We start from the raw sequence: 22,436 nt of genomic DNA, 5'->3' as shown, positions 1-22,436 counted from the left end.
GTAATATTCTACTGTGTATATATACCACATTTTCTTTATTCATTCATCTGCTGAAGGGAATATAGGTTGGTTCCACAGGTTAGCAATTGTGAATTGTGCTGCTATAACACTGATGTGGCTGCATCATTATAGTATGCTGTTTTTAAGTCCTTTGGGTATAAACTGAGGAGTGGGATAGCTGGGTCAAATGGTGGTTCTATTCCAAGTTTTCCAAGGAATCTCTATACTGCTTTTCAGATTGGTTGCACCAATTTGCAGTCCCACCAGCAATTTATGAGTGTGCCTTTTCCCCACATCCTCGCCAACACTTATTGTTGTCTTCATAATAGCTGCCATTCTGACTAGAGTGAGATAAAATCTTAGTTTTGATTTGCATTTCTCTAATTACTAGAGATGTTGAACATTTTTTCATATGTTTGTCGATTGATTATATATCTTCTTCTGAGAAGTATCTGTTCAGTTTCTTCGCCCATTTACTGATTGGGTTGTTTTTTTGGTGTTAAGTTTTTTGAGTTCTTCATGTATCCTAGAGATTAGTGCTCTATCTGATGTGCATGTGGTTAAAAATTTGCTCCCATTCTGTAGGCTCTCTCGTCACCTCGCTGATTGTTTCTTTTGCTGAGAAGAAGCTTTTCAGTGTGAATCCATCCCATTTATTGATTCTTGATTTTATTTCTTGTGCTATACGAGTCTTATTATGAAAATTTGGGTCTACTTTTTCATCTATTAGGTGAAATATTGCAAGCCATCCATGGGCTGTGTGTGTGTGAGCTATGCACATTGTAGCCTTATGAGGGGACAGATCTGGCATTGCATGCTGAATGGGCTGTGTGATGCAAGTGCGCCTCTCCTCTCACTGCCTGTAATCCCACACAGCACCTGAGTTGGGTATGACTTGCCAAGATGTCAATCAATGTACTGACCACAAGACATCATGAAGTAAGACTCCACCCTTGAAACCTTATCCCCTGTGTTATTTGATGAAGAATATACTATTGAAAATCCTTTGTCTTCTTTCCCCTATAAATAAAGGGATTCCAGGTACACTCGCTCTCTTGCCTTCCAGTGTGGAAGAGGACACTTGTGATAGCAGAACAGTCCCACCTTCAATATGAAAATTACTTATGTGCGCTGTGCTTTTTTGCCATTTTCTTAGCTTAATGTTGCAGCTGGCCCTTTTGAATTCAGTTCATCTCATCATCATGAGTCACTGCCGAGAGCACAGGGTCTCTGGTTTAATTCCTAGGTCCTTCTTCCACTTTGAGTTGAGTTTTGTGCATGGTGAGAGATAGGGACTTAATTTGGTGGCTCTTCTGTGGTTTCTCTTTCCCAAAACATTCTTCTTACAGTTTAGTTTGAATGGGAGAGTGAGCTTGGGCAGGGGATACACACTGAAGTAAGGAACAAAGTATTTGCCTCTAGAGAAAAATACCCAGTTTTATGCCTCTATTTTATCCCATCAGTCTGTTATTATATCATTGTACCAAGACTACATGTTCTTAATTTCTGTAGCTTTGTGATAGGTCGTGATATCTGGTGTTAGTAAGCCCTATTGTTCTTATCCAAGACTGGCTTGGCCATTGTAGGTTCTATTTCCATACACATTTTATATTGAGCTTATAGATTTCCTTTAAAAAAGTCTCCTGGGATTTTGATTTGGATTACATTGACTCTTGTCTATAAATTAAGAAGTAAATTCGAGACATTGATCTTGAACTATTGAGTCTTCCATCCATTAACACTGTTTGTACTCTATTCATTTAAATCTTCTTTAATGTCTCAGTAATATTTTCTGGTTTCCAGTGTAGAAAAAAAACGTAAATCTTACAATAGGTTTACTCTTAGGTATTTGTTGCTTTTGATACTATTGCAAATATTAAATATTTGAATTTGTTCAACTGATCCAATGTAAGGATGTGCAATAATTTGATATTTTGACCTTGTTAAAGTTATACAGTCATTCTTATGGCTTGCAGAATATTTTGAGTTTTTACATTCGTAATCATGTGGTCAGTGACACATTTCATTATTTCTTTCCTAATATTTATTCCTGCTTTTTCTTTTATCCTACTTCTTCATTGCCCTGCTAGGACATCAAATGAAATGCTGAAGGGAGGTGATAAGAGTGAACATACTTGTCTTAATCTCAGTGTGGGGTTGGTATGAAGATTCCTTATTTTACTTTTTATTTTTTCTTGTGACATTGGGAGTACACCCAGGGGTGCTTTACCACTGAGCTATACCCCCAGGTACTTTTATTTTGATACACAGTCTTGCTCCATTGTCTAGGCCAGCTTTAAACTTGAATCTCCTGCCTTATTAGCCTTCTATGTTGCTAGGATTACAGGCATATGCCCCTGTGCCTGGCTACCTGTAGGGTTTTAATAGGTTATTAACCTTACCAGGTTAGAAATGTTCCCTTCTGTTTCTAGTTTGCTGATAATTTATATTGTCAGACTGTTGACTCATTGGCTTTCTCTGCATCTACTGATATTATCATATGTTTTTTCTTATTTTATTTCTGCTATATATGAATTAATTTTCAAATGTTAAATCAACTTTATGATGTATTAGTCTCTATTATAGATTTCATTTGATAATATTTTATTCAGTATCTGAGCATCTATATTTGTGATCTTTACAGTCTTCTAAGTAGGAAAGAGTTAAGCAGCTAGCCTCTGATTAATTTCTCTCTGAGACATCTTGGGTGATGTTTCAGGCAAGAAAAAAGTCGTGCAACCTAGGTGAATCTTCTTCTGCATGTATTGATAACAGACTTCATGCAAATAAGGTAACATTAATTCTAGGAGGTAAAATTTTATCTATAAAGTGTTTTCACAGGATATCCCTATTATAGGACTTATTATGAAAATAAAACCAGAATGTATGAACTTATAGAGCATGGTTCTCAAGAAAATATTGTATAAGTTACTTTAATACCTCAATATGAGGAAAAGAAACATCCTAACATCCGAAGATGCTATATGTTACGGAAGGTGAAGAGGCTCATATCATTACATCTTGGACAAAAAGTTCATCCAATACAAGAAAGGACCTTGGAGTCCATGACACTGTTCAAGACCTTTGTCTGCTTTGCCTGTGCTCTATGACTTATATAATCTTAAGATGAGTGTAACCTTATAATGAATAAAATTCCTATTCTTGTGTGTTTTTGAGTCTGATTTGCCAGTCCTTATACGTTGGCTCCATCAATATTCTTTTTTGCAATGTGTCTGTCAGAATTGGGTATCAAAGTTATGCTTGTCTTCCAAAACAAGCTGAGAAATGTTTGTATTTTCCTATTAGGTTGGAAAATCAGTAAACTTGTTATTTTTCCTTCTTAAATGTTAGAACAACTTACCAATAAAGTCATATGTCTAGATAGCACTTTTTGGAAGGCTATATGCTCCCCCCCTCATGGATGATGCCAGAAAGGCCCCTTATTCACAAGGCAATAGGTGGGTGTGTGCTCCTGAGATGCCTCTATCTTCTTTCCTAGTTGCTAGGAAGATGACTACAGTTAAATTCAGCATGAAGTTGGTAGAGAAGTGACTTTTAACATTCCTTTATTTAAGGAGCCAGAACATTTAGTTAGAAAATCAGAATTTATTTATTTACAGGAACTTTGACATGGCACAGTATTTATCAAATATGTGGTAGACTTGAATGCCCCCCCCCCCCGAATTCACTGTCAAAACCCAATTGTCAATGTAATAGTATTAAGAAGTGGTGTGTTTAGGAGTTGATTAAGCCATAAGGCTGGAACCCTCATGAATGGGACCATGACCATTCAAAGGGCAAAGCCCCCTTTGCCCTTCTAACTCTTCAGTCGTGAGAGAACACAATGTTTGTCCCCTCTGAACACTGGTTCTTTGACCTTGGATTTCTATCCTCCTGAATTGGGAGAAATCAATTTATGTTCTTTATCAATTATCTAGTCTCAGACACTTGTTGTTCCTAGCAAGAACCCCAGGGGATAGAGCAAATCCAATGCTACAGCAGGTCTTGGAAGCCTAAAAACAGAGATGGTCAACACTGAAATGCCCACACTGATCTGGTAAAGGGCAGGAGAAGGAATAAAGAGGCTGAGCGAAATGGTCATCCTGGAATGGATAACATGAGGCTAGAAAACCTACAAGATTTTGTTCCAAGGGAGGTCCCAGAAGACACACAATTAACTGAGACCACCAACAATGTGCCTATGTGAGGGTCCCAGTATCACTAGGATAAGTGGATGGCTCTTCTTTTTAGACAGGTCTGATGATGAGGCAGTCACAGAGCTGGGCTTGTTAATATCATTCAGGGGGTAATGGACCCTGAAGTAATAGAGGGCCCTGAAGACTGGAACTTAATACCACAAGCCAAGAGGCCGTAATTAGTCTAACAACTGGTGAAATTGGAGGGGTAGTTAAGTGGGCTTGACTCACAGCATGTTTGTGAGATGATTAATTGAAGGTATCACCCTTACAGGCAGAACACACGAGCAAATAACAAGGATGTTACTTAATACCTGTAACCAAATAACTATAGCCAAATAAGGTAAAAATGGAAAAGAGTTTGAAGATACCACACCAATGAAATATCATGATTTTTTGCACAATTCCCAAACTCGAGAGAATTTTCAGATAAAGAATACACAGATGGAAGAGGTGCTATGTTCCTAGAAGAAAAAGGAAAAGACCTTGTTACAAATGGTGTGTGTGTGTGTGTGTAGTGATGAATCCTCAAGTTCTTCCCCAAATGGACTCATGGTCATTATTAGAGTGACTAAATAAAACACTGGCAAAAGAGAATATCCAAACATTTCTAGGATTATTTGGCCTAGGGTTCAAGTTGACACTGGTGTCTATTCATCTTCCTGGCAGCCAGGCTCAAATGAAGATGTACAGAACAAGGGATTAACTGAGTCATGAAAATTTACCAGTCAGATCTCTTGCTAAGGGGAGCTTATATGACTAAGTGTCCCAGCTACTGCTCTCTGAACCCACTGATATTTTCTTGCCAAGGCTACATCAGAACAATCATTGAGAAAGCAGGTATACTAATGCAAGCTTATCCCTACTATAATTCCTCCAATAAGAAACTTTGGCTTCAGTGTTCTTCATCAGCTGACCTGAAACTTGACTGTAATTGTGCGGCAGCATAATGTCCCACTATTCAATGGTCCTTTCTCCCTTTTCCTTCTATATTAGTCAGGGTTCTCCAGAGAAACAAACAATAGGATCTGTCTGTCCCTATCTATCCATCCATTCACCCACCCATTCATTCACCCACCCATCTAGATATTTACCATAAAGAACTGGCTCTTGCAATTATTGAGACTAAGTCCCATAATCTGCCCTCTGAAGACCTGAGAGCCAAGAGCACTGAGGCTGTTAGTCCAGTCCAAGAGCAGAAGATGGAGTCCCACCTCAACAGTCAGGCAAAGAAAAAAATGTTTCCTCTATCTTTTTTGTTTTATTCAGGCCCTCAGCAGATGGGATGATACCCACCCACACTGGGGATTGGACTGTTTACTCAGTGTGTTCAAATACCATGCTCTGCCAGAAATGCCCTCATGGACACCCCAGAAATGTTTAAGCAGATATCTGGGTCTTCTGTGGCCCAGTGAAGCTGACACACATAAAGCTAAACCTTGTACCTTCACAGGTACTTCTTCTCCATTTCAACTCCCAGAGGCATTTCTCCAAAGAAATCTCTTAGAAATCAAATCCTATCTATATGTGCTTCTTGGAGAACTAGAACTAATGAATTTGGATTTTGTTCTGGCAGGTAGTTACTTGAGGATTGGTTTCATACCATTCAACTTGCTTGTGTGTGTGTGTGTGTGTGTGTGTAGGGGGGCAGAGCAGTTTTAGATAGGACAGTTAGCCCTACCAACATTATATGTAACCTTTCAGGGATCTTGGGTGAATCCCTGGAGCTCTCAGAGAGGACTCTCCAAGATAGCTAGATGGAAATTAAATATTTCCTAATCTCATGTTAACTTTTGAGTATTGACAGGCTTAATACTCAGCAATGGGCACAATGGGATCTCTATGTTTATTTTTTGCAGTTTTTTTCTCTGCATACCATCCACTTCACTGACACTGAAAATTCAAGCCATGCCAGTCTCAACTCGTCTTTTTCTCCTTAACTCGACAAAATTGCTCTGCTTATGTTCCTTCTCTTGCATTGATCCAGAGTGTTCACCTGCAGAAACTGAAGACCACGGTAGGTTTTGCCTTGTATACCTCTCTCAGTTATCAATCCTTTGCTGCCAGGTGTCCAATGTTTGAAAAGTTGCTCCATTTATTTTCCCCTCTGGCTTCTTTAAACAGCAACAGCTAAGATTTGTACGATTTCTAATGTGTGCATTTAGGGCTATAATTTCCTGTAAGCATTTGCTTTCATGGCATTTGGTTTTGATACTGTTTTTTCATTCGAATTCACTTTGAAATATTTTCTAAATTTTGGTCTGATTTATTGTTTGATCCATTGGTCATCAGGCATATGCTCCTTAGTTTATAAGCATTTAGAAATTCTTTTGTTATCTTTATGTAATTAACTTCTGGTTTAATTCATACTAAATATGATTCAATCTTTTGAAATTTGTTGAGATTTGTGATTCAGCTTATGGTCAGTGTTTTTAAAAAATATTTTGGAGTATACTTTAAAAAAAACAGAAATTTTAATGTTTTTAGATGTAATGTTGTATGTCTTATTCATATGTTCAAAGTGCTAATAAATAGGAGCTCAACATATACTGAGTTGAATAACTAAAAAAATTATTAATGGAAATTCCAGACCAATAAAAGTAGATAAGATGATCCTCACAGAAGAAAGCCAAGTGAAATCATGCCATTTCCCCAGAATCCAACCAACATTAATGCCAACCCTATGTGTGATCCCAATTATTTTTCTTCTTATGTTTCTGCCTGTTTCTCTTCATTAGTTGTAAGCTTTGTATCATTAGTGTTGTATGACTGTAGAAAATAGTATCCTGTGAAAAGTTAATAACATTGATTTATAAAGTTCATGGTGATACAAGAAATGGTTAGTTTTATTCTTCATTTTTCTCTAAACAATTCATGACTATTTCTGATATGACAGAAGTTTAGACAGTATCTAATATCTCAATGGTCAAATTTTTTTAAGTACAATCATTTTCAGTTTTCCAAGTTCCACTGTCACTTTCTCTTTTTTATAAACCTGAGGTTAAAACTGGTATAAACATACAACCCCCAGTATGTTTAATCTTCGTATTTAACCCTTCTTTCAAATTTGTTCTGGATAACATATAATGGTTATAGAAAGAAGAGAGGAAACCAGTTTAGACAGTCTAACTGTGTATTATGCAGGCTTAAAAATACCTTTTGTATACTCTCAAATTTTTTTCAACCTGATTCTAGCTGAAGTTCTGGTGAACAGTCTGTAAGGTTTTACTCTGCTTCATGCTGACAGTGCCACATGTCAAGCATGCACCAAGAATCAAGCCTCCTGTCCCAAAGTTTCTCTGTTGCAGCAAGGTGTGATGTCCTGTACCAACCCAGACCGATGGGGGAGTTAATGCAGCTGTCAACACCAAGGAGATGGCTGCTGACATAAAAATACTTATCCCTTTCATCTCTCAGAAAGACAGTTTTGAGACAGATTCTTGAGAAGGTTCTGCATTATATAAGCATTACAGCAGTGTACCACTTGAAAGCATTACCTTGTTTTGCTTCGATCTTTTCCTTTTTCCCCTCTTGGTTTCTCTTTCACTCCTGCTCCCTGGGATCAATTCCCAAAAAGAATGTCATTACCTTTGTTTCAGGCTCTGCTTTTTAAAGAATAACCTAGACTAAAACAGTAGGAAAGTAGGCTGTTGGTAGATTATACAGTGCAGAAGTCTAATTTTCCTTGATTCTGCACATGCTACAAGGAAATACTCATTCAGTAGGCAGCATAGTTGGTGATTTCCATCTTTTTTCTTTTTGAAAGCTCATCATCCATAATGAGCCTGACCACCTAAAGAAAAAAAAAGGTGGTAAAAATTAGCTTATAATAGGCAAATTTCTTTGATGATGTCTCTGAGCATTTTTCTGTGTGAGAGGGTCCTCAGCAACTTGAATACTCATATGTATTATGGAAGAGCACTCAGTCAACTTAATCAGGTAAAGCTTTTTGTTGCTTTGGAAACAAGCATATCACATTTCTTATACTCCTTGGTAGAAAGCTGAATCTTTTACTATTATAAATACTTTTTGTAAGAAACTCAAACATAACTTAAAAATACATGCCTTATTGGACTACTAATAGGTCTTTCTTTATTCATGAAGAACTTAGAAGGAATGCCCTGAAAGATATAGCATTATTGGGAATAAATTTAAAGTTTTCCATATGTTAGCCTTGAGTAAAAACGTTAATAATTACAATTTCTTACTCATTTGAGACACTACAGAGATCAAAATTGATTAAAATTCCTCCCTTATAGAACCTATATTTTAGTAGAACAGAAGGTGAGATAATAAACAAATTAAATAATTAAAACATATTGTAATTAAAATAACGGGTATAGATAAAAATAAACTAGGGATGATATTCCGACTGAATCATATCCTTTCCACAAAATTCACATATTGAGTCATCAGTATCTCATAATAAAGTATATTTGGACATCAGGCTTTGAAGGTGGTAATTAAGTTATTGAGGCCTTAGGGTGGGGATCTAACCTAATCTAATACAAAAGGAAATTTGGACATAGTCAGAGAAAACAAGGGAGTTGTAAACACAGAAAAAAAACCACAGGAGGATACAGCTACCTGTGGCCAACTGCAAGCCAAGGCGAGAAGCCCCAGGAAAAACCAAACCAACCAACACCTTGATCATGGACTTCAGTCTCCACAACTGAGAAAGTACAATTCTGTTGTTTAAGTCATTCAGTCCATTAGCTCTGGCAGTGCAAGCGAGCTAATATATATGGGAGAGAATGTGGAAGCTTTTTTGCTTGCTTGTTTTCATAAATAGGTCTCACAGAGATAATGACATTTGCATGAAGACCCGAGGAAGAGAAAAGAGCATAGAATATTTAGGGGAGGAGCATTCTGAAAGGAGGAAAAGTAATCCTCAGATTCCTGAGTTGGAGAGAGGTCTGTATGGTTTAAGACATAATTATTAGAAGATGAGTTTGAAAAGGTGTAGAATAAGGAAATAGTGGTAGAGCCTGTGACAAAGATTCTCAAAGCAGGCAGGGCCATATTGTGCCCTGTGGGGATGTTCTGAAAAATTGTGAGGACATTTTGACATTAGATTGGGGTGGTACTACCGGTCTTAAGTAAATTTACAGTCATCCTCAGGATAGTTCTATCTAATGAGATATTTTCCCACATTCTATGTGACTTTATGCCCTACTGCTCATTTCAGATGATGAACATTTTCCAAAATTTGACTGTGGGTAATGGTTACACTCATCTGTGAATATACTAAAAAACCCATTCTGAATTGTATACTTCAAATGGATTAATGTATGGCATGTGAATTTTATCATAATAAAGCCATTAAGAAAAAAACGGCCATATAAAGGTTAAACTGCATATTCAAACAACTGAATACCGTGTAGCATAAAAACAATCAAAAAAATTTTAAAAGATTTCTTACATGAAATATGTACAAACTCAAATATAGCATGGAGTGAAAGAAACCAAATACTATAGAGTACTTATTGAATCAAGAATTTCGTGTAAAACTCAGGAACATAACAAAACTCACTTGTGTATCTAAGGTAATGGCTATATTTGGGGAGAAATCTGTGACTGGGCAGGGGCTTTTAACCGTTTATATCTTGATCTGGATTCTGATTGTCAGGGTATGCTTGTTTTAATTTGAAAGCTTACTGAAATATATTTACAATTTGTGTACTTTTTTCTATGCTGCACTTAAAAGTTCGTTTAAAATTTTTTAAAAATCTAGCTGTTCTATAACTTTCTTATTAGTATGCATTTAAAAAGGACTAAAAGAATGCATAAATGTTTTAAGTTATTTTATATGAATTGGGATTGTAAAGAATTTTTATTTTATTTATATTCTTTTCATTATTTTCCAAAAAGTACCACAGTGGACACACATCCCATTTCTCACAGGGGAAAAAAGCTATCAAAATACATAGTCTGAGAGTTCTTGAATTAGTTTTCCACTAAACAAATTTATTCAAAATGTAGGAACTTTGGCTTTTGCTCCCAGATGAGAAGTAACTGTCACTGGTGCATGTGTGTGTGTGTGTGTGTGTGTGTGTGTGTGTGTGTGTGTGTTTGTGTGCTTGCCTGGGGGTTCCTGGTGGCCTTGATGAATACCAGGAACTCATCATCTGCCTCCAGGAGAAAAGGCAGAGTGCAAGTGTAGTATTCAAGAGATGGTGAACTAAGCCTAGGGGTGACACCCAAGCACAACTAAGGGGTGTGTGTGTGGGGGGTCATATTCCTCACAGAACCTGGGTCCTTAAGGTGAGCAGGTCAGACGTGGGCAGTGGTGGGGGACCTCACTGAGTTCTCAGCCTCTGAGCCAGGCAATGCATGACTAGCTTCTGATCACTGTCATCTTCATGGTTTATAAGGCCAGACGCTAAGAGTGTTTTTTTCTCATTTTTACAAGCTTGTGAAAACTAACGAAGACGAATATGTGACAGAGGCAGCTCCTGATCTGCAAATCCTAAAATATTTGATATTTGGCTCGGAACAGAAGTTTGTCAACTCCTTAATTAGAATTGAAGAGGGTATGCAGAAAAATTTCTTAAAGTACTTAAAATTCTTACCTGGGAATGGGCTTGCTGGCGAGGAGCCGGGTGTGGAACGAGTGTGCCAGGCTGCACTTGTACCGTGCGGTACTGCCCAGGCTCGGCAGACTCGGAACTTAGAATCCACTTCAGAGAGTGTCAAACTGCACCTCTGAGGAGTCCAGCCTGGAAGTGGGGATGGCCAGGCCCTTCCTGGTCTGTCCAAAAGGATAAGGATGCTCACCGCGGCTCTCAAAGGACTGCAACGGAGGGTTCCGAGTCTCCCACCAGGAAGGCATCGTTGTCATTCCTGGAGAAGCCAGCGGAGCCTCCACCGGGAATTCTTTCCCGCTCTTGGTGGGTCGTGGTCACTGGCAGGTTGCGAGCGGTGTGCGGGGCAATAGATAACTTTGGGTGAAACGCTTCGAGGGTGGGGCGCGACTCCTTGCGCATGCGCAGGGTTGCAACGCGCCCCCCCCCAGCTCCCCGCGCAGGCTCCGCCCACGCGCAGGCCTGATGATCGTCCTTCCCGCGGGTGGGAAGAGCGCGCCGCTCCCTGGGCGCTAGAGGGCGGAAGGCTGTTTGCAAGATTTGGAGAGTTGTGAGCATTGTAATCCTTTACCCTTAAATCCTGCCCATGTTTGAGCTATACAAAAGACAATTACGTGTGATTCAGCCTAATAGTTCAGGGTGTATACCCTGAGTGTAAGGGGTTTCCTACCTCAGGGTTTCTCAACCACCGGGCTGTTGGCGTTTGGGGCAAGAAGGTTTTTAGAGCGTGCGGAGGGGTCATGTCGTGTAGTAAATAAACAATGTCTAGCGGCATCCTTGGGCTATACTTACTAAATGCCACCAGCATCCCCTCCTTCCCCAATTCTGACAATCCAAAACGTCCCCACACATTGCCACGTACCTGTGTGGTGGTGGCGAGGGGAGCAAAATCGCCAATATCGACATAAGCCATATAACATCGGATTCACGTACAAGGATCATCATTAGGAAATGTGACATTACTACATTACTGTAATCAGGATAGAGTTCGTATATTTTGACTTCCTCAATTGTCTCCAAAATGTCTTTGTTTACTGTTGGTAAAAGAGAAGCCTGGGATTAAGTAAACTGAGACACAGATTACATTTAGTTGTGAAATCTCTTTAGATTCCTTGACTTAGAGCAGTTCCACAGTCTTTGTTTGTTTGTTTGTTTCTTGTTTTTCCTGGAATTGACATTTTTAAAAAAATCTAAGATGGTCTGCCTATTCGTACAGAATATCCTTCACTTTGGACATGTCAGATTTGTTCCTCATTATCAAATTGACAATGATTATATATCACATATATATTTACATATATGTATACACACATATGCATTTTGGTGGTAAGAATACCTAGATAATTTTATATCCAATTTTATCTGTCTTCCTAGGACTATTTTCTATTTTAAATGCCTGCCTTACATTTTTAAAAAGTTCCCCCGCCCCCATGGGGCTGGGATTGTGGCTCAGTGGTAGAGCACTAACTTAGTAGGGGTGGGACCTGGTTCCATCCTCAGCACCACATAAAAATAAAGGCATTGTGTTGTGTCCATCTACACCGAAAAAATAAATATATTTTTAAAAAAAGTTCCCCCCCCAGTGATTTAATAAACTATTTTTTTGTCATACATATGTAAATTTTTACATTGTACTTGAGCCTACATATTTTTGGTTCTTTCCATTGATTATTCTATCCTTTTGCTAAATTTAAGCTATTTTGATTATACAGACTATGATACATAGATTTCAGTATCTGATGAGGCTGGTCCTGCCTCATTGCTTCTTTGTGTGTGTGCATGTGTGTTTGTGGGTGTTTTTTATTCTTGCTTATTTTTTTCTGATTTTGGAATCTAGCTACATACAAGTTAGATTAAAAATTGGCATCAATTTTTATGATATTGCATTTTTCTATTGAAAAACAGTATTTATTTTTCCTTTTACTCACGTCTCAATTTTCTCTTTCAGGAAAACCATAAAGTTTTTCTCCGATAATTTTTTCACATTGCTGAATTTATTGCTAAGTCTTTTGTGTTGTTAGTGTAAATGGATCATCTCTTTTATTTTCCCCTGTAATTGCTCATTGCCTAAAAAAATGAGCATATTGATTTTTACATGTAATTTTATATCTTGCTGCTATATTTAATCTCCTTTAATCGATTCTAGGAGTTTTCTGTTTGCATATCTATTTACACTTTTAAATAATTACTCACTTTGAAGTTCAAATCGCTCATTTTTAGACATCTTCAGTTCTTGTGCTTATTTGATACAACCTCAAGTGTCCCAATGGTGTCCTTGTGACATGTCTTTCACCTGTGTAGTATTGTACATTTACAATGCTTTATTGCTCAAGACTTAGAATCAACTGTTTCATTGCCTTCATGACAATAATAATTGGAGACTACCTTGTGTGCACTTAAGGATGTTCATGGCTAAATGGCTTGTGGTTACTTCTCAGCCTTTTAAATACAAGATCTAGAAACTATGTAGTTTTTAAAAGAAAAAGCAAGAATTTGTTATATGATTTAAGTTTTAATGAAAGACTATATGATTTTTACTTATTTGATTTTGTGTTGCACCTTTTCTCTCTTATGCTGAGAAGCGTGGTTCCAATGATTCTAACATGATTATTTACTTTTCTTCTTAATATTACAACTACTAGTAAAAATTCTAAGTGTAGTTGAATGTAACTAGGTTTGATTCATGCTGCTTTCAAATCTAGGTTTGCTTAATTAAAAGGAAATTAAATCCAAAGTGGGGGGAAAAAGCAAGTGGAATATTTAATTCATTTATTTAATCCTCTAATTTTTATTTCTATAAACACGTCTTTGAAATTTGTTCAAAATGTTTTTTGCTGTATTTTGTAGACTCTGATGCTACATTTTAATTTTTTCTAGATTTTCTCAATATCAGTTGATATTTTCATTGGATTCAAGCTCCATTTAATAGAAAAATTCAAAATTTAAAGGTGAGAAGTCTTTCTCATGTTTTGATAGTCATAAATTGCTAGTTTTATCATAATGGTGTGTGTGTGTGTGTGTGTGTGTGTGTGTGTGTGTTGCTAGGGATTGAATTTAGGGCCCTGTGCATGCTTAGCAAGTGTTCTACCTGTAAACTATACCTCTAGCTTATCATACTGTTAATAGATAATATTATTAAATATAATTTATTGAAGTAGTCATTTGTAAATTATGGAGTCACTTTTAATAAATTTTTTGTCTTGGATTAAGAGCCTGTTATTTGCATATTTCAATTTTTTGACTATCTCATAATTTTCACTAAGTGACTGCTATGTTATTTTATGAATACTTTTCCATAAATATTTTGTTTTCATTTGAATTGTAGCATTATAAGGTTTGTGCATGTGTGTTAGTAATGGTTTTTTGTCTCCACTCTTCTTTCTTGGATTTCAAAAATTTTGATTTATTTTCCTTTTAAATTTGCTTTTTCTTGTTATATCTTTGTCCATTCTTTCTCTTATTCATTCATTTCATTTCTTAATTGTTTTTTTGCTTTATGTATGTCTTGTCTTTGATATAGCAGTTAAGTTTTCCTTTGGGATTAACCTAGTTTTTTTCCCCTTTAAATAATGGGGTTGAGCCTTCTATTGGCTATTATATTTGGTCTGTTATCTCATAAATTATATTAACATGTAATATATGGCATATTAGCTGGTGATAAGTGCTATTGAGAAAAAGAAGAAAGGGAGGGATAGGATATGTTAAGGGGAAAATTCCATTTTAAATAGGTGATCAGGGGAGGTCTCACTGAAAACATGACTTTTGCACAAACACTTAAAGTGGATGAAGGATAACTCATTTGGATGACTGAGGTCAGATTGTTCTTGAGGAAAGAACAACTTGGGGAAAAGCCCCAGGGCACAAGAATACCCGGTGTGTTATCAAGAACGGGAAGGGAGCTGACTGGTGTGACTAGGAATTTCTCTTTCGATAGTGGGAGGAAAGGCCAGAAGGCCAGGCTTGTGGACATTGTATTCTGTGATGCACTAAAATAATACAGCAAAGTGCTTTCATATTTTCTGACTTCAAAAGTTATATTACTAAACACCTTTCCAAATCCATACCATTGCACTTATCTGTGAATATATTCTTCAAATTTTTGATGTTTCAGTTTGTACTTTGAATTCTACCTCCAAACACTTCAGATACAGATCACCGTTATAGCTTTTGGCTATTTATCTGAAGTTCTGTGTTTACAGGGAAAATTTCTGTCGAAACACAAGAATCAATGAAATGTATTTGACTAAATGTTGAGAATGCATAAAAACATTATACTTGGAAAGTTGATTAAAGGCCAGAAAATGACGGATTTTTTTTTTTTTGTAATTGTTTGGGAAAGACATATATTCTCCTTAGATTTAAAAAAAAAAACTTTTAAAAGAAGAAATCTAAGTTTTTACAGAAAAAATGAAATGAGTGTGTATGTGAGGGAGGAACAAAGATTAATTTAATCTGTAATTCAGAAAATCAGTGTACAAGACGGGAAGAGAGAAAGAACAAACTTTACTATCTATACGCAGGATTACTTCTTTCTTGTCTTCTGTTTCATTTGGGACCATTTTATCTTTCATTTTTCCCTTTTTCCCCTTACCTTTCTTTTTCTTAAGCAAGCTGTCATAGTGAAATACATCTCCTATAGAAAACTGAACCGTGCATTGTAAAATAGGACACAAAACAAAAGATTTCATCTGAGCTGAGATCATCTCGCTGGCGGGCGCACACAGACCCGGTGCAGCAATTCAACAATGTTTCCCAGAGCCGGGGAGCTGAAAGGGGTGGTGGTGATTGTGGGTTGTTGGTTGCTTTTCTCGGTGCGCTATTGCCCCCTGCTGTTCACATGGAAGCACTGACTCTACAGAAATTTAGGCTTTCCTAACTGCACATTTTAGCACAATGTTAGCTTAATTTTGGAGAAAGTTGGAGAAGTAGTTTAAGCAGAATAATTTAAGGAATTGCTTTCTAAAACGCCGAATATCAAGTAAATTCCAAAGTAGTTTTTTTCCTACTCCTTGATAGGGTGAAAGGAATGTGATTCCCTTTTTCTCTGACGAATCTAGTTTCATTTTTAAGTTTGCGAGGTTAGCAGAGTCCAAGGTAATTGAAGTAGCTCAGAGATAAATTGACAAAGGCAGAGCAGGGAGTACACAGAGAAAATGGAGGGCAAAATGTGCAAAAAGAGGAGAAAATGAATGCAAGTTTCTCAGGACCATTATGATATAGGTTAGAGCTTTAGAAATGGAGCAGCGACACAAAATCTGTGGAGCTGATTTACTGGTCCGTTCTGCAATGTTTAAAGAGGTGTCAGGGGCTATGTCCTAGACGGAAGTTCACTATGTGCAAATGTGTATATTTGAGCATGGGAGTTAGTGTTAAGTGCTTCCAGTTTCAGAACTCTGTCACCCATGGACTGCTAGCTAATTCTTAGATTCCAATGGGATTAAGGAGTAAAGGTACAGAGGATCTGTAAAAGCAGTCTAGAAACTAGGGTCTTCTTCAGCATTTTGTTTGTGCTTGGACACTTTGTGAGGGACACAATTAGAGAAGCGCTTTTTAATATTCAGAAAATTAAATGCATTCCCATTATGGTAAACCTATAAATGCAATCTGAACTGCTGCTGAGAGTTTTAGTTTTTGCCATACATACCACTAACAGTGTCATTTCTAAAATGTCTGAAGTCTCTACTTCAAAGGCACGAATTTAAGTCTCCTAAGCAAATCAGATACATATTTAATTTTAATAGAGAAAAGGAAGAATTAGGGATATTTGAGGTTTTTTACATATTCTTGAGGGCAATGAGAAATTTTGTTAATAAAAAAGCTATAAGAATACAAAATTCTGGGGCTGTGACTGTGACTCAGTGGCAGAGAGCCTGCCTAGTACATGTAAGGCACTGGGTTCAGTCTTTAGCACCACATAAAAATAAACAAACAAAATAAAGATATTTAAAAAAAAAGAACACAAAGTTCTGCCCTGTAATTACCTGAGGAAGTTGCTTTCTAATGGCTTTCTTATGTTACTAATATATGTTGATTTTTTACATTTCTGTGTGTTCCATTCCTTATCAGATCTGTGTGTGTATGCTTTTTAAAAACAGGGTGGAAACTTGTGTTTTTTCTTAAGTTCCAGAGAACAGATGAATGAGGCCCAATTTTCAAAAGGAAGCTTAAATTTAGTTATTCTTTTAGAATAATGAAGAATGAATTTACCACTCTTTTCATAGCTTATTGGAATCTGTTTTTGCCTTTTTAATTGTTGCAACCCAAGTTGCTCCTATTTAATTGTTTTAAATTATACACTGATCTCAAACAAACTACCAACACCATTCTCTAACAAAACTGTAACTATAAATGATTGCAAAATTTCATTGAGTCATTAAGAAGTGAGTCTCCTCTAGAGGTGTACTATGTGATATACTATAGAGTTATAGTCACAGACTATTCTATACCCTTCTAAAATTCCAGGGATTCATATAGAAAGCTTGGAATTATTTTCAGTTAAATGGTAGTGGTGGGAGTTAGTATAGTGGAAGCTCACAGGGTTGAAGAAATATGTTGACAATAGTTTTAAGGCCTGTTTTATTTCTCATATTTTGTGATTTTCTGAATATAAAACATGCCTAAAGTATATTTTTAAAAAGGGACAACATTTGAGTTTTGTATGTGAGATGGCTCACTGTCTAATATGATTATCAGGAAGCATGCTGTCAAGGCTTCATTGTGTAGGGTGCTAGGTCAGGTGCTGATTAGAATCAGCACCAACTGTGTCCTCATCTCCAAGATGTTTATAATAGAATGTGAGATGAATAAAAAAAAAGTCCAAAACAGAATTAAAAGCAAACGTGAGTAAGGTGTTTAACATTTTAGTAAAATGTCTTATAGGAGCCTTGGTTAGTGCAGGGTAGAGGTTTAAAACTGTTGAAGAAGTAAACATTTGTCTCAAATTATCTACCTTAAAAACTGAAACTCATTATGTGTAGCTCCCCTGCTCAGATAGAGCAAAGAATGAGCATTTTTCCACCGTCCACCCCAATTTCTAGTTCAAGCCCAGATCTTCTCTGTCTGAATGACTGAAAAACAATGGCATCATTAGACTGCCTCACAATTTATCACCTGTGCAAAGCCAGGTGGATAGGTAGTTGAAATGTAGAAAAGAATAGTTCATGCAACTGAAAAAACAAAACCAAGTAACAACAGAAAAACCAATGTGCTTCAAAGACACTGAAAAATATCATGAAATAGCTCTAATATATATAACAAATAATTTGCTTATCTTAATCTGATTCAGGGGAGATTTATATTTAAATAGCATCTTCCTTCAATTCAAATTGCCTTAGGCTTCTGGGTATTTTAAAACATTTTGTATTCATTAAACTTCTTTTATAATTGATGTGGCTGTTTGCATATAGTCCAAGTCTAATTTGTAAGCTGGAAAGTTCATTTATTTTTTCATTGCACATCTGTTACATATTTACTGTGAGTCAGGTATGATGGTAGCAATTGGTTTTTCAGTTAATTTCAAAGCTTATTTATATCATTGTGAGTTCTATTTGCCTTAATTCCAAGAAATACAGTGTGCAGAACAGACCGTGTCTCCATCAAATGAGCCTTTCCCAATTTACGTAAATCTCTAGTGTAGAATTTTTTTTTTAACATTAATTTTGCTGGAATGAGAGCAGAGAAGGGTCTGGATTTGGTCTTCACTGTGTCTCAGCATCTAGTACAAAACCTGCAACAGACTTAGATCCAAAAAGGATGGACTGGCTAAACAGAGCAACACATGCACAGGCATTGCTCTTTCAGAGATGTCTTTGTTAGGTGCTAACGCCATTTCACACTGTAGGATATCTTCTATCATAAGGCAAAACCTTTATAAAACTCTGTTGTATCTTTCACCCAGAATTAGACTGAATATTGATCTGAAATACCTTAATATAATGAAATATGATTCAAATCATATTTTGTAATAATTGGATGTTCGGGTTAGATTTGAGTGTTGGGTTGAACAACTACTTTATACTAATCTTGAGAATATTTTCCAATTTGCTTGGTAGGTAAAACAAGGCTTGTGCTGGGGAGATGGTGACAATGAGTTCTCTAAGAAATCCTTCATACCATCCAGCATTAGTTGCTTTCTATGTATTCAGTGGGTTTATGTCCACATAAACACTTTTTACTTGTGTGTTGAGTAGAAAACAGTGCTGAAAGGAGATAGTATTCATATATTGCCAGAAGTTTATGCAATTCATGTGAAATTCCTGGTCATTTTCATTTAGAGTAGAAGTAATGGTACTAGAACAAAATGTCTGGCTTCACACTTATTGCAGGATGTCATCTACTGTTGAGTAAACTGTGCACTGCAAAAAGAAACACATCTAAAGTACATACTATTATATCAGGCATTACAAATTTGAATGTTTGTTGAGACAATTTTATGGGCAGTAAAATTTTTCATTTTAATAATATCAGCATATCAAGACATATTTTATATGGCAAAGGGAAGCAAAATGTCTTGAAAAAGGGGTATCTTGTTTAAAAAATTTGCATAAAGGCTTGATATGGTTTAGTGGTGGTCTGAACGTGGATAAATTACATAATTCCTTTTTAAAATTAGCTTTGTGTAACTGCAATAAAATATCTGAGGCAGCTAACTTAAAAAAGAAAATTTTTCTTTGGTTTACAGTTTTTGAGGTTCAAAGTCTGAGATTGTATGACCCCATTAGTTTGCCTTCTGGTTAGGGGAGTGACATAGTATGGGGAGAGTGCATGTGGGAATAAATGGTCACATCTTGAACTGGAGCAGAGAGAGCAAGAGATACTGGGGTCCCATAATCCTCTTTGAGGCACACCCCTAGTGACCTAATGGCTTCTCGTTTGACTCTACATCTTAAAGGCCCACGGCACTTCCAAATATGACCACTCTGAGGACCAGGCCTTTATGAATGGTCTTTTGGGGACACCCAACATCCAAATCATAGCTGCCTTCAAGTGGAGTTGTTATTACCTACCTTGTGAAATTACTTACACATTAGATAGGCCTGGCAACAAAGCATTCAGAAAATACTTCTGAATGACTATGAAAGTTCTGAGCACAAGGCCTGTGACAAGGTTTGATAAATTTAAGTTCACTTTTGCCTTAAATAAGGAAAACTTTAGAGGGATTAATACTGTTGGTATAAATATATACCTCTGAAAATTGTTGCTTTGCATTTTATACTTAATTATTGCATAGTACCACCTACAATGTCCCTAACAAGATGTACAGTTTTCTGATGTATTTTTGCAAGGACTACAAATCCAGCATAACCAAAATTATGACTCTATGACACATTGAAACGTAAAATTAGTGATTCATAATCAAGCTTCTTTTGGTATCCTAAAATCCTGGATAATTTGTAATGCCTCATATAATAGTATGCACTTCCTAGGTTCAGAAGGAACCATTTAATCTAAACCACCATCAGGTACTTGAATTTCTCTATATTTATAAAATACATTATTCAGTTATATCATAGAACTGTACCATGGACTAGGACTCCAAAGGTAGATAAAATATACTTGCTGCAAAGTTATAAGTCTTTGCATCAACATTTATTTCCAGGGGAAACTCAGGATTCCTAACTTTATTTTTAGAAATCTCTCATGATTATCCAAAACTTGTCTTCCTAAAATTTTTACTTTTTTTAAAAAAGTATTTTTTAGTTGTAGATAAACACAATACCTTTATTTTATTTATTTGTTTTTACATGGTGCTGAGAATTGTCCCAGTGCCTCACACATGCTAGGCAAGTTCTCTACCACTGAGCTACAACCCCAGCTCAAATTTTTACTTTTTGATTTAGAGTTTTCTTTGGGGCACAAAGAAGTAATGTAATTCTTTACTAGAAAAGGCTTTCTTTTATGGGAAAGTAATTGAGTTTATTCTGAAACTTCTGTTTTCAAAGTTAAATATTGCTGAGTTCCTTTACTATTTCTCAGGCCTCTTCACCTTCTTGCTCACTGCCCTGAACACCTGCCAGGTCATGGGTGATTGCTTCCTGTATCCTAGATACTGTCACATGATTATATTCATAATCATCTGACTAATATGTATTATAAGATGTCTCATATCTACTGTTATTTAAAAATTATATTTATTTTGCACAGGTTGCCATATAAGATATTGTTTTGGAAAAGGATAGATGAATTCTCTGACTCCTTGAGGAGTTTATCATACACTGTTTCCAAAAATCAAAATGGGAACAATAGTGAGGGCAACTTTGCTAGAGCTTTCTGTTATTTAATTTTCACTTAGAAGACATTTTTGGTTCAGTTAATTAAAGTAACTATAATTCCTACAGTGACGGACAGCTAAGTTATGGGTAGCCAAAAAGGGACTTCTGTAGTTTTCTTTCCATGATGTTTCTATAAATAACTATCTCAATTTTTTTCCCTTTTGATTAACAAGGTTGTGATACCAAGCACTTATGAAAAATCCTTAATATCTGTTTACCTGCTTTTTAATTTTTTTCCTTAACAAATGCATGAAACTCTGCACCAGGTGTACTCTGAAACAGCATTTGGGACAAGAAGCTCTGCAAAGTAGAACACTAGAAGATGCCAGATTAACACAGCCACAATTTATAGGTGTATACACTGCTTTGCTTTGTGTCTCTTAGCAGAATGAAAGAACAAAGGTGTAGTAATCAATTGGAAGATAAAGACAGGGAAAAGATTTCTGAGTAAAGAGTGAATGTTTGGAAGCAGTGGGAAGGGCAGTAGAATTGGATAAGTAGTATATTAGTTTCTCAGGGCTGCCATAACTAATTACCTCAAACTTTGTGGCTTAGAACAATAGAAATTTGTTCTCTTGTAGTCAAGCGCCTGGAAGTCCAACATCAAGGTGTTGCCAGGATGGTTCACCCTCTGAAGGCTGGAGAGAGGAATTCTTCCTTGTCTCTTGCTGGCTTTGGTGGCTGGTGGCAATCTCTGGAGTTCTTTGCCGAACATATGTGTCATTATGTCTGCCTTTGTTTTCAAAGGCTTTCTTTTCTGTGTATCTCTGTGTCTACATCTCTCCCTCTTCTTTATGAAGACACCACTCATTGGATTAGGTCCTGACCTACTCCAGTATGACCTCACATTAACTTGATTATACCTACAAAGACCATATTTCCAAGAAGGTAACATGGACGTCAGTCTATTTATGCTGATAAATAAAAGGCCACATGCTGGATAATTTTTAAGGAAAAAAAGGAGGCTAGGAAATCTGAGATTAAAGCACCAGCAGGTTTGGTGTCTGATGAGGGTCTGCTTATCTACTTCCGAGATGACATCTTGCAGAGGGGGGAAATGCTGTGCCCACACAGGACAGAGGCAGAAGGGAAAAGAAAAGATAAATTACTTCTTAAAGCCCTTTTATCAGGGCACCTAATGCCATATGGAAGGGAAGATTCATCTAATTGCCTCTTAGAGGATCTACCTCTTGATACTTTCATATTAGTGGCACTTGAATTTTGGAGAGGACATATTTAAATGATAGCAAGGGGCGAGGATGAGAACTTACATTTTTAGGAGACATACTTGATCCCATAACAGGTGGAATTGCATCAAATCATGAGTGTGGGCTTTATTTATAAGAAAGGGGGACTGCTGGAAACTTTAAGCATGGGTACTAGAT

General features: G+C 36.7%; 1 long non-coding RNA gene across 1 annotated transcript in view; it reads left to right on the top strand.

Annotated features, from left to right (window-relative positions):
• The first annotated feature begins 11,264 nt into the window (after positions 1-11,264).
• Positions 11,265-22,436, top strand: part of LOC308653942 — a 55,003-nt gene continuing 43,831 nt past the window's right edge. The window contains exons 1-2 of the long non-coding RNA XR_014023142.1: positions 11,265-11,330; positions 13,658-13,728. This is a non-coding gene — a long non-coding RNA (uncharacterized lncRNA). The remainder of the gene's footprint in view (positions 11,331-13,657; positions 13,729-22,436) is intronic.

The sequence above is a fragment of the Spermophilus citellus genome (genome assembly GCF_964194105.1).
Source record: "Spermophilus citellus genome assembly, chromosome: 7".
NCBI classification, from domain to species: domain Eukaryota; kingdom Metazoa; phylum Chordata; class Mammalia; order Rodentia; family Sciuridae; genus Spermophilus; species Spermophilus citellus.
This window is presented reverse-complemented; position numbering and strand designations above follow the sequence as displayed.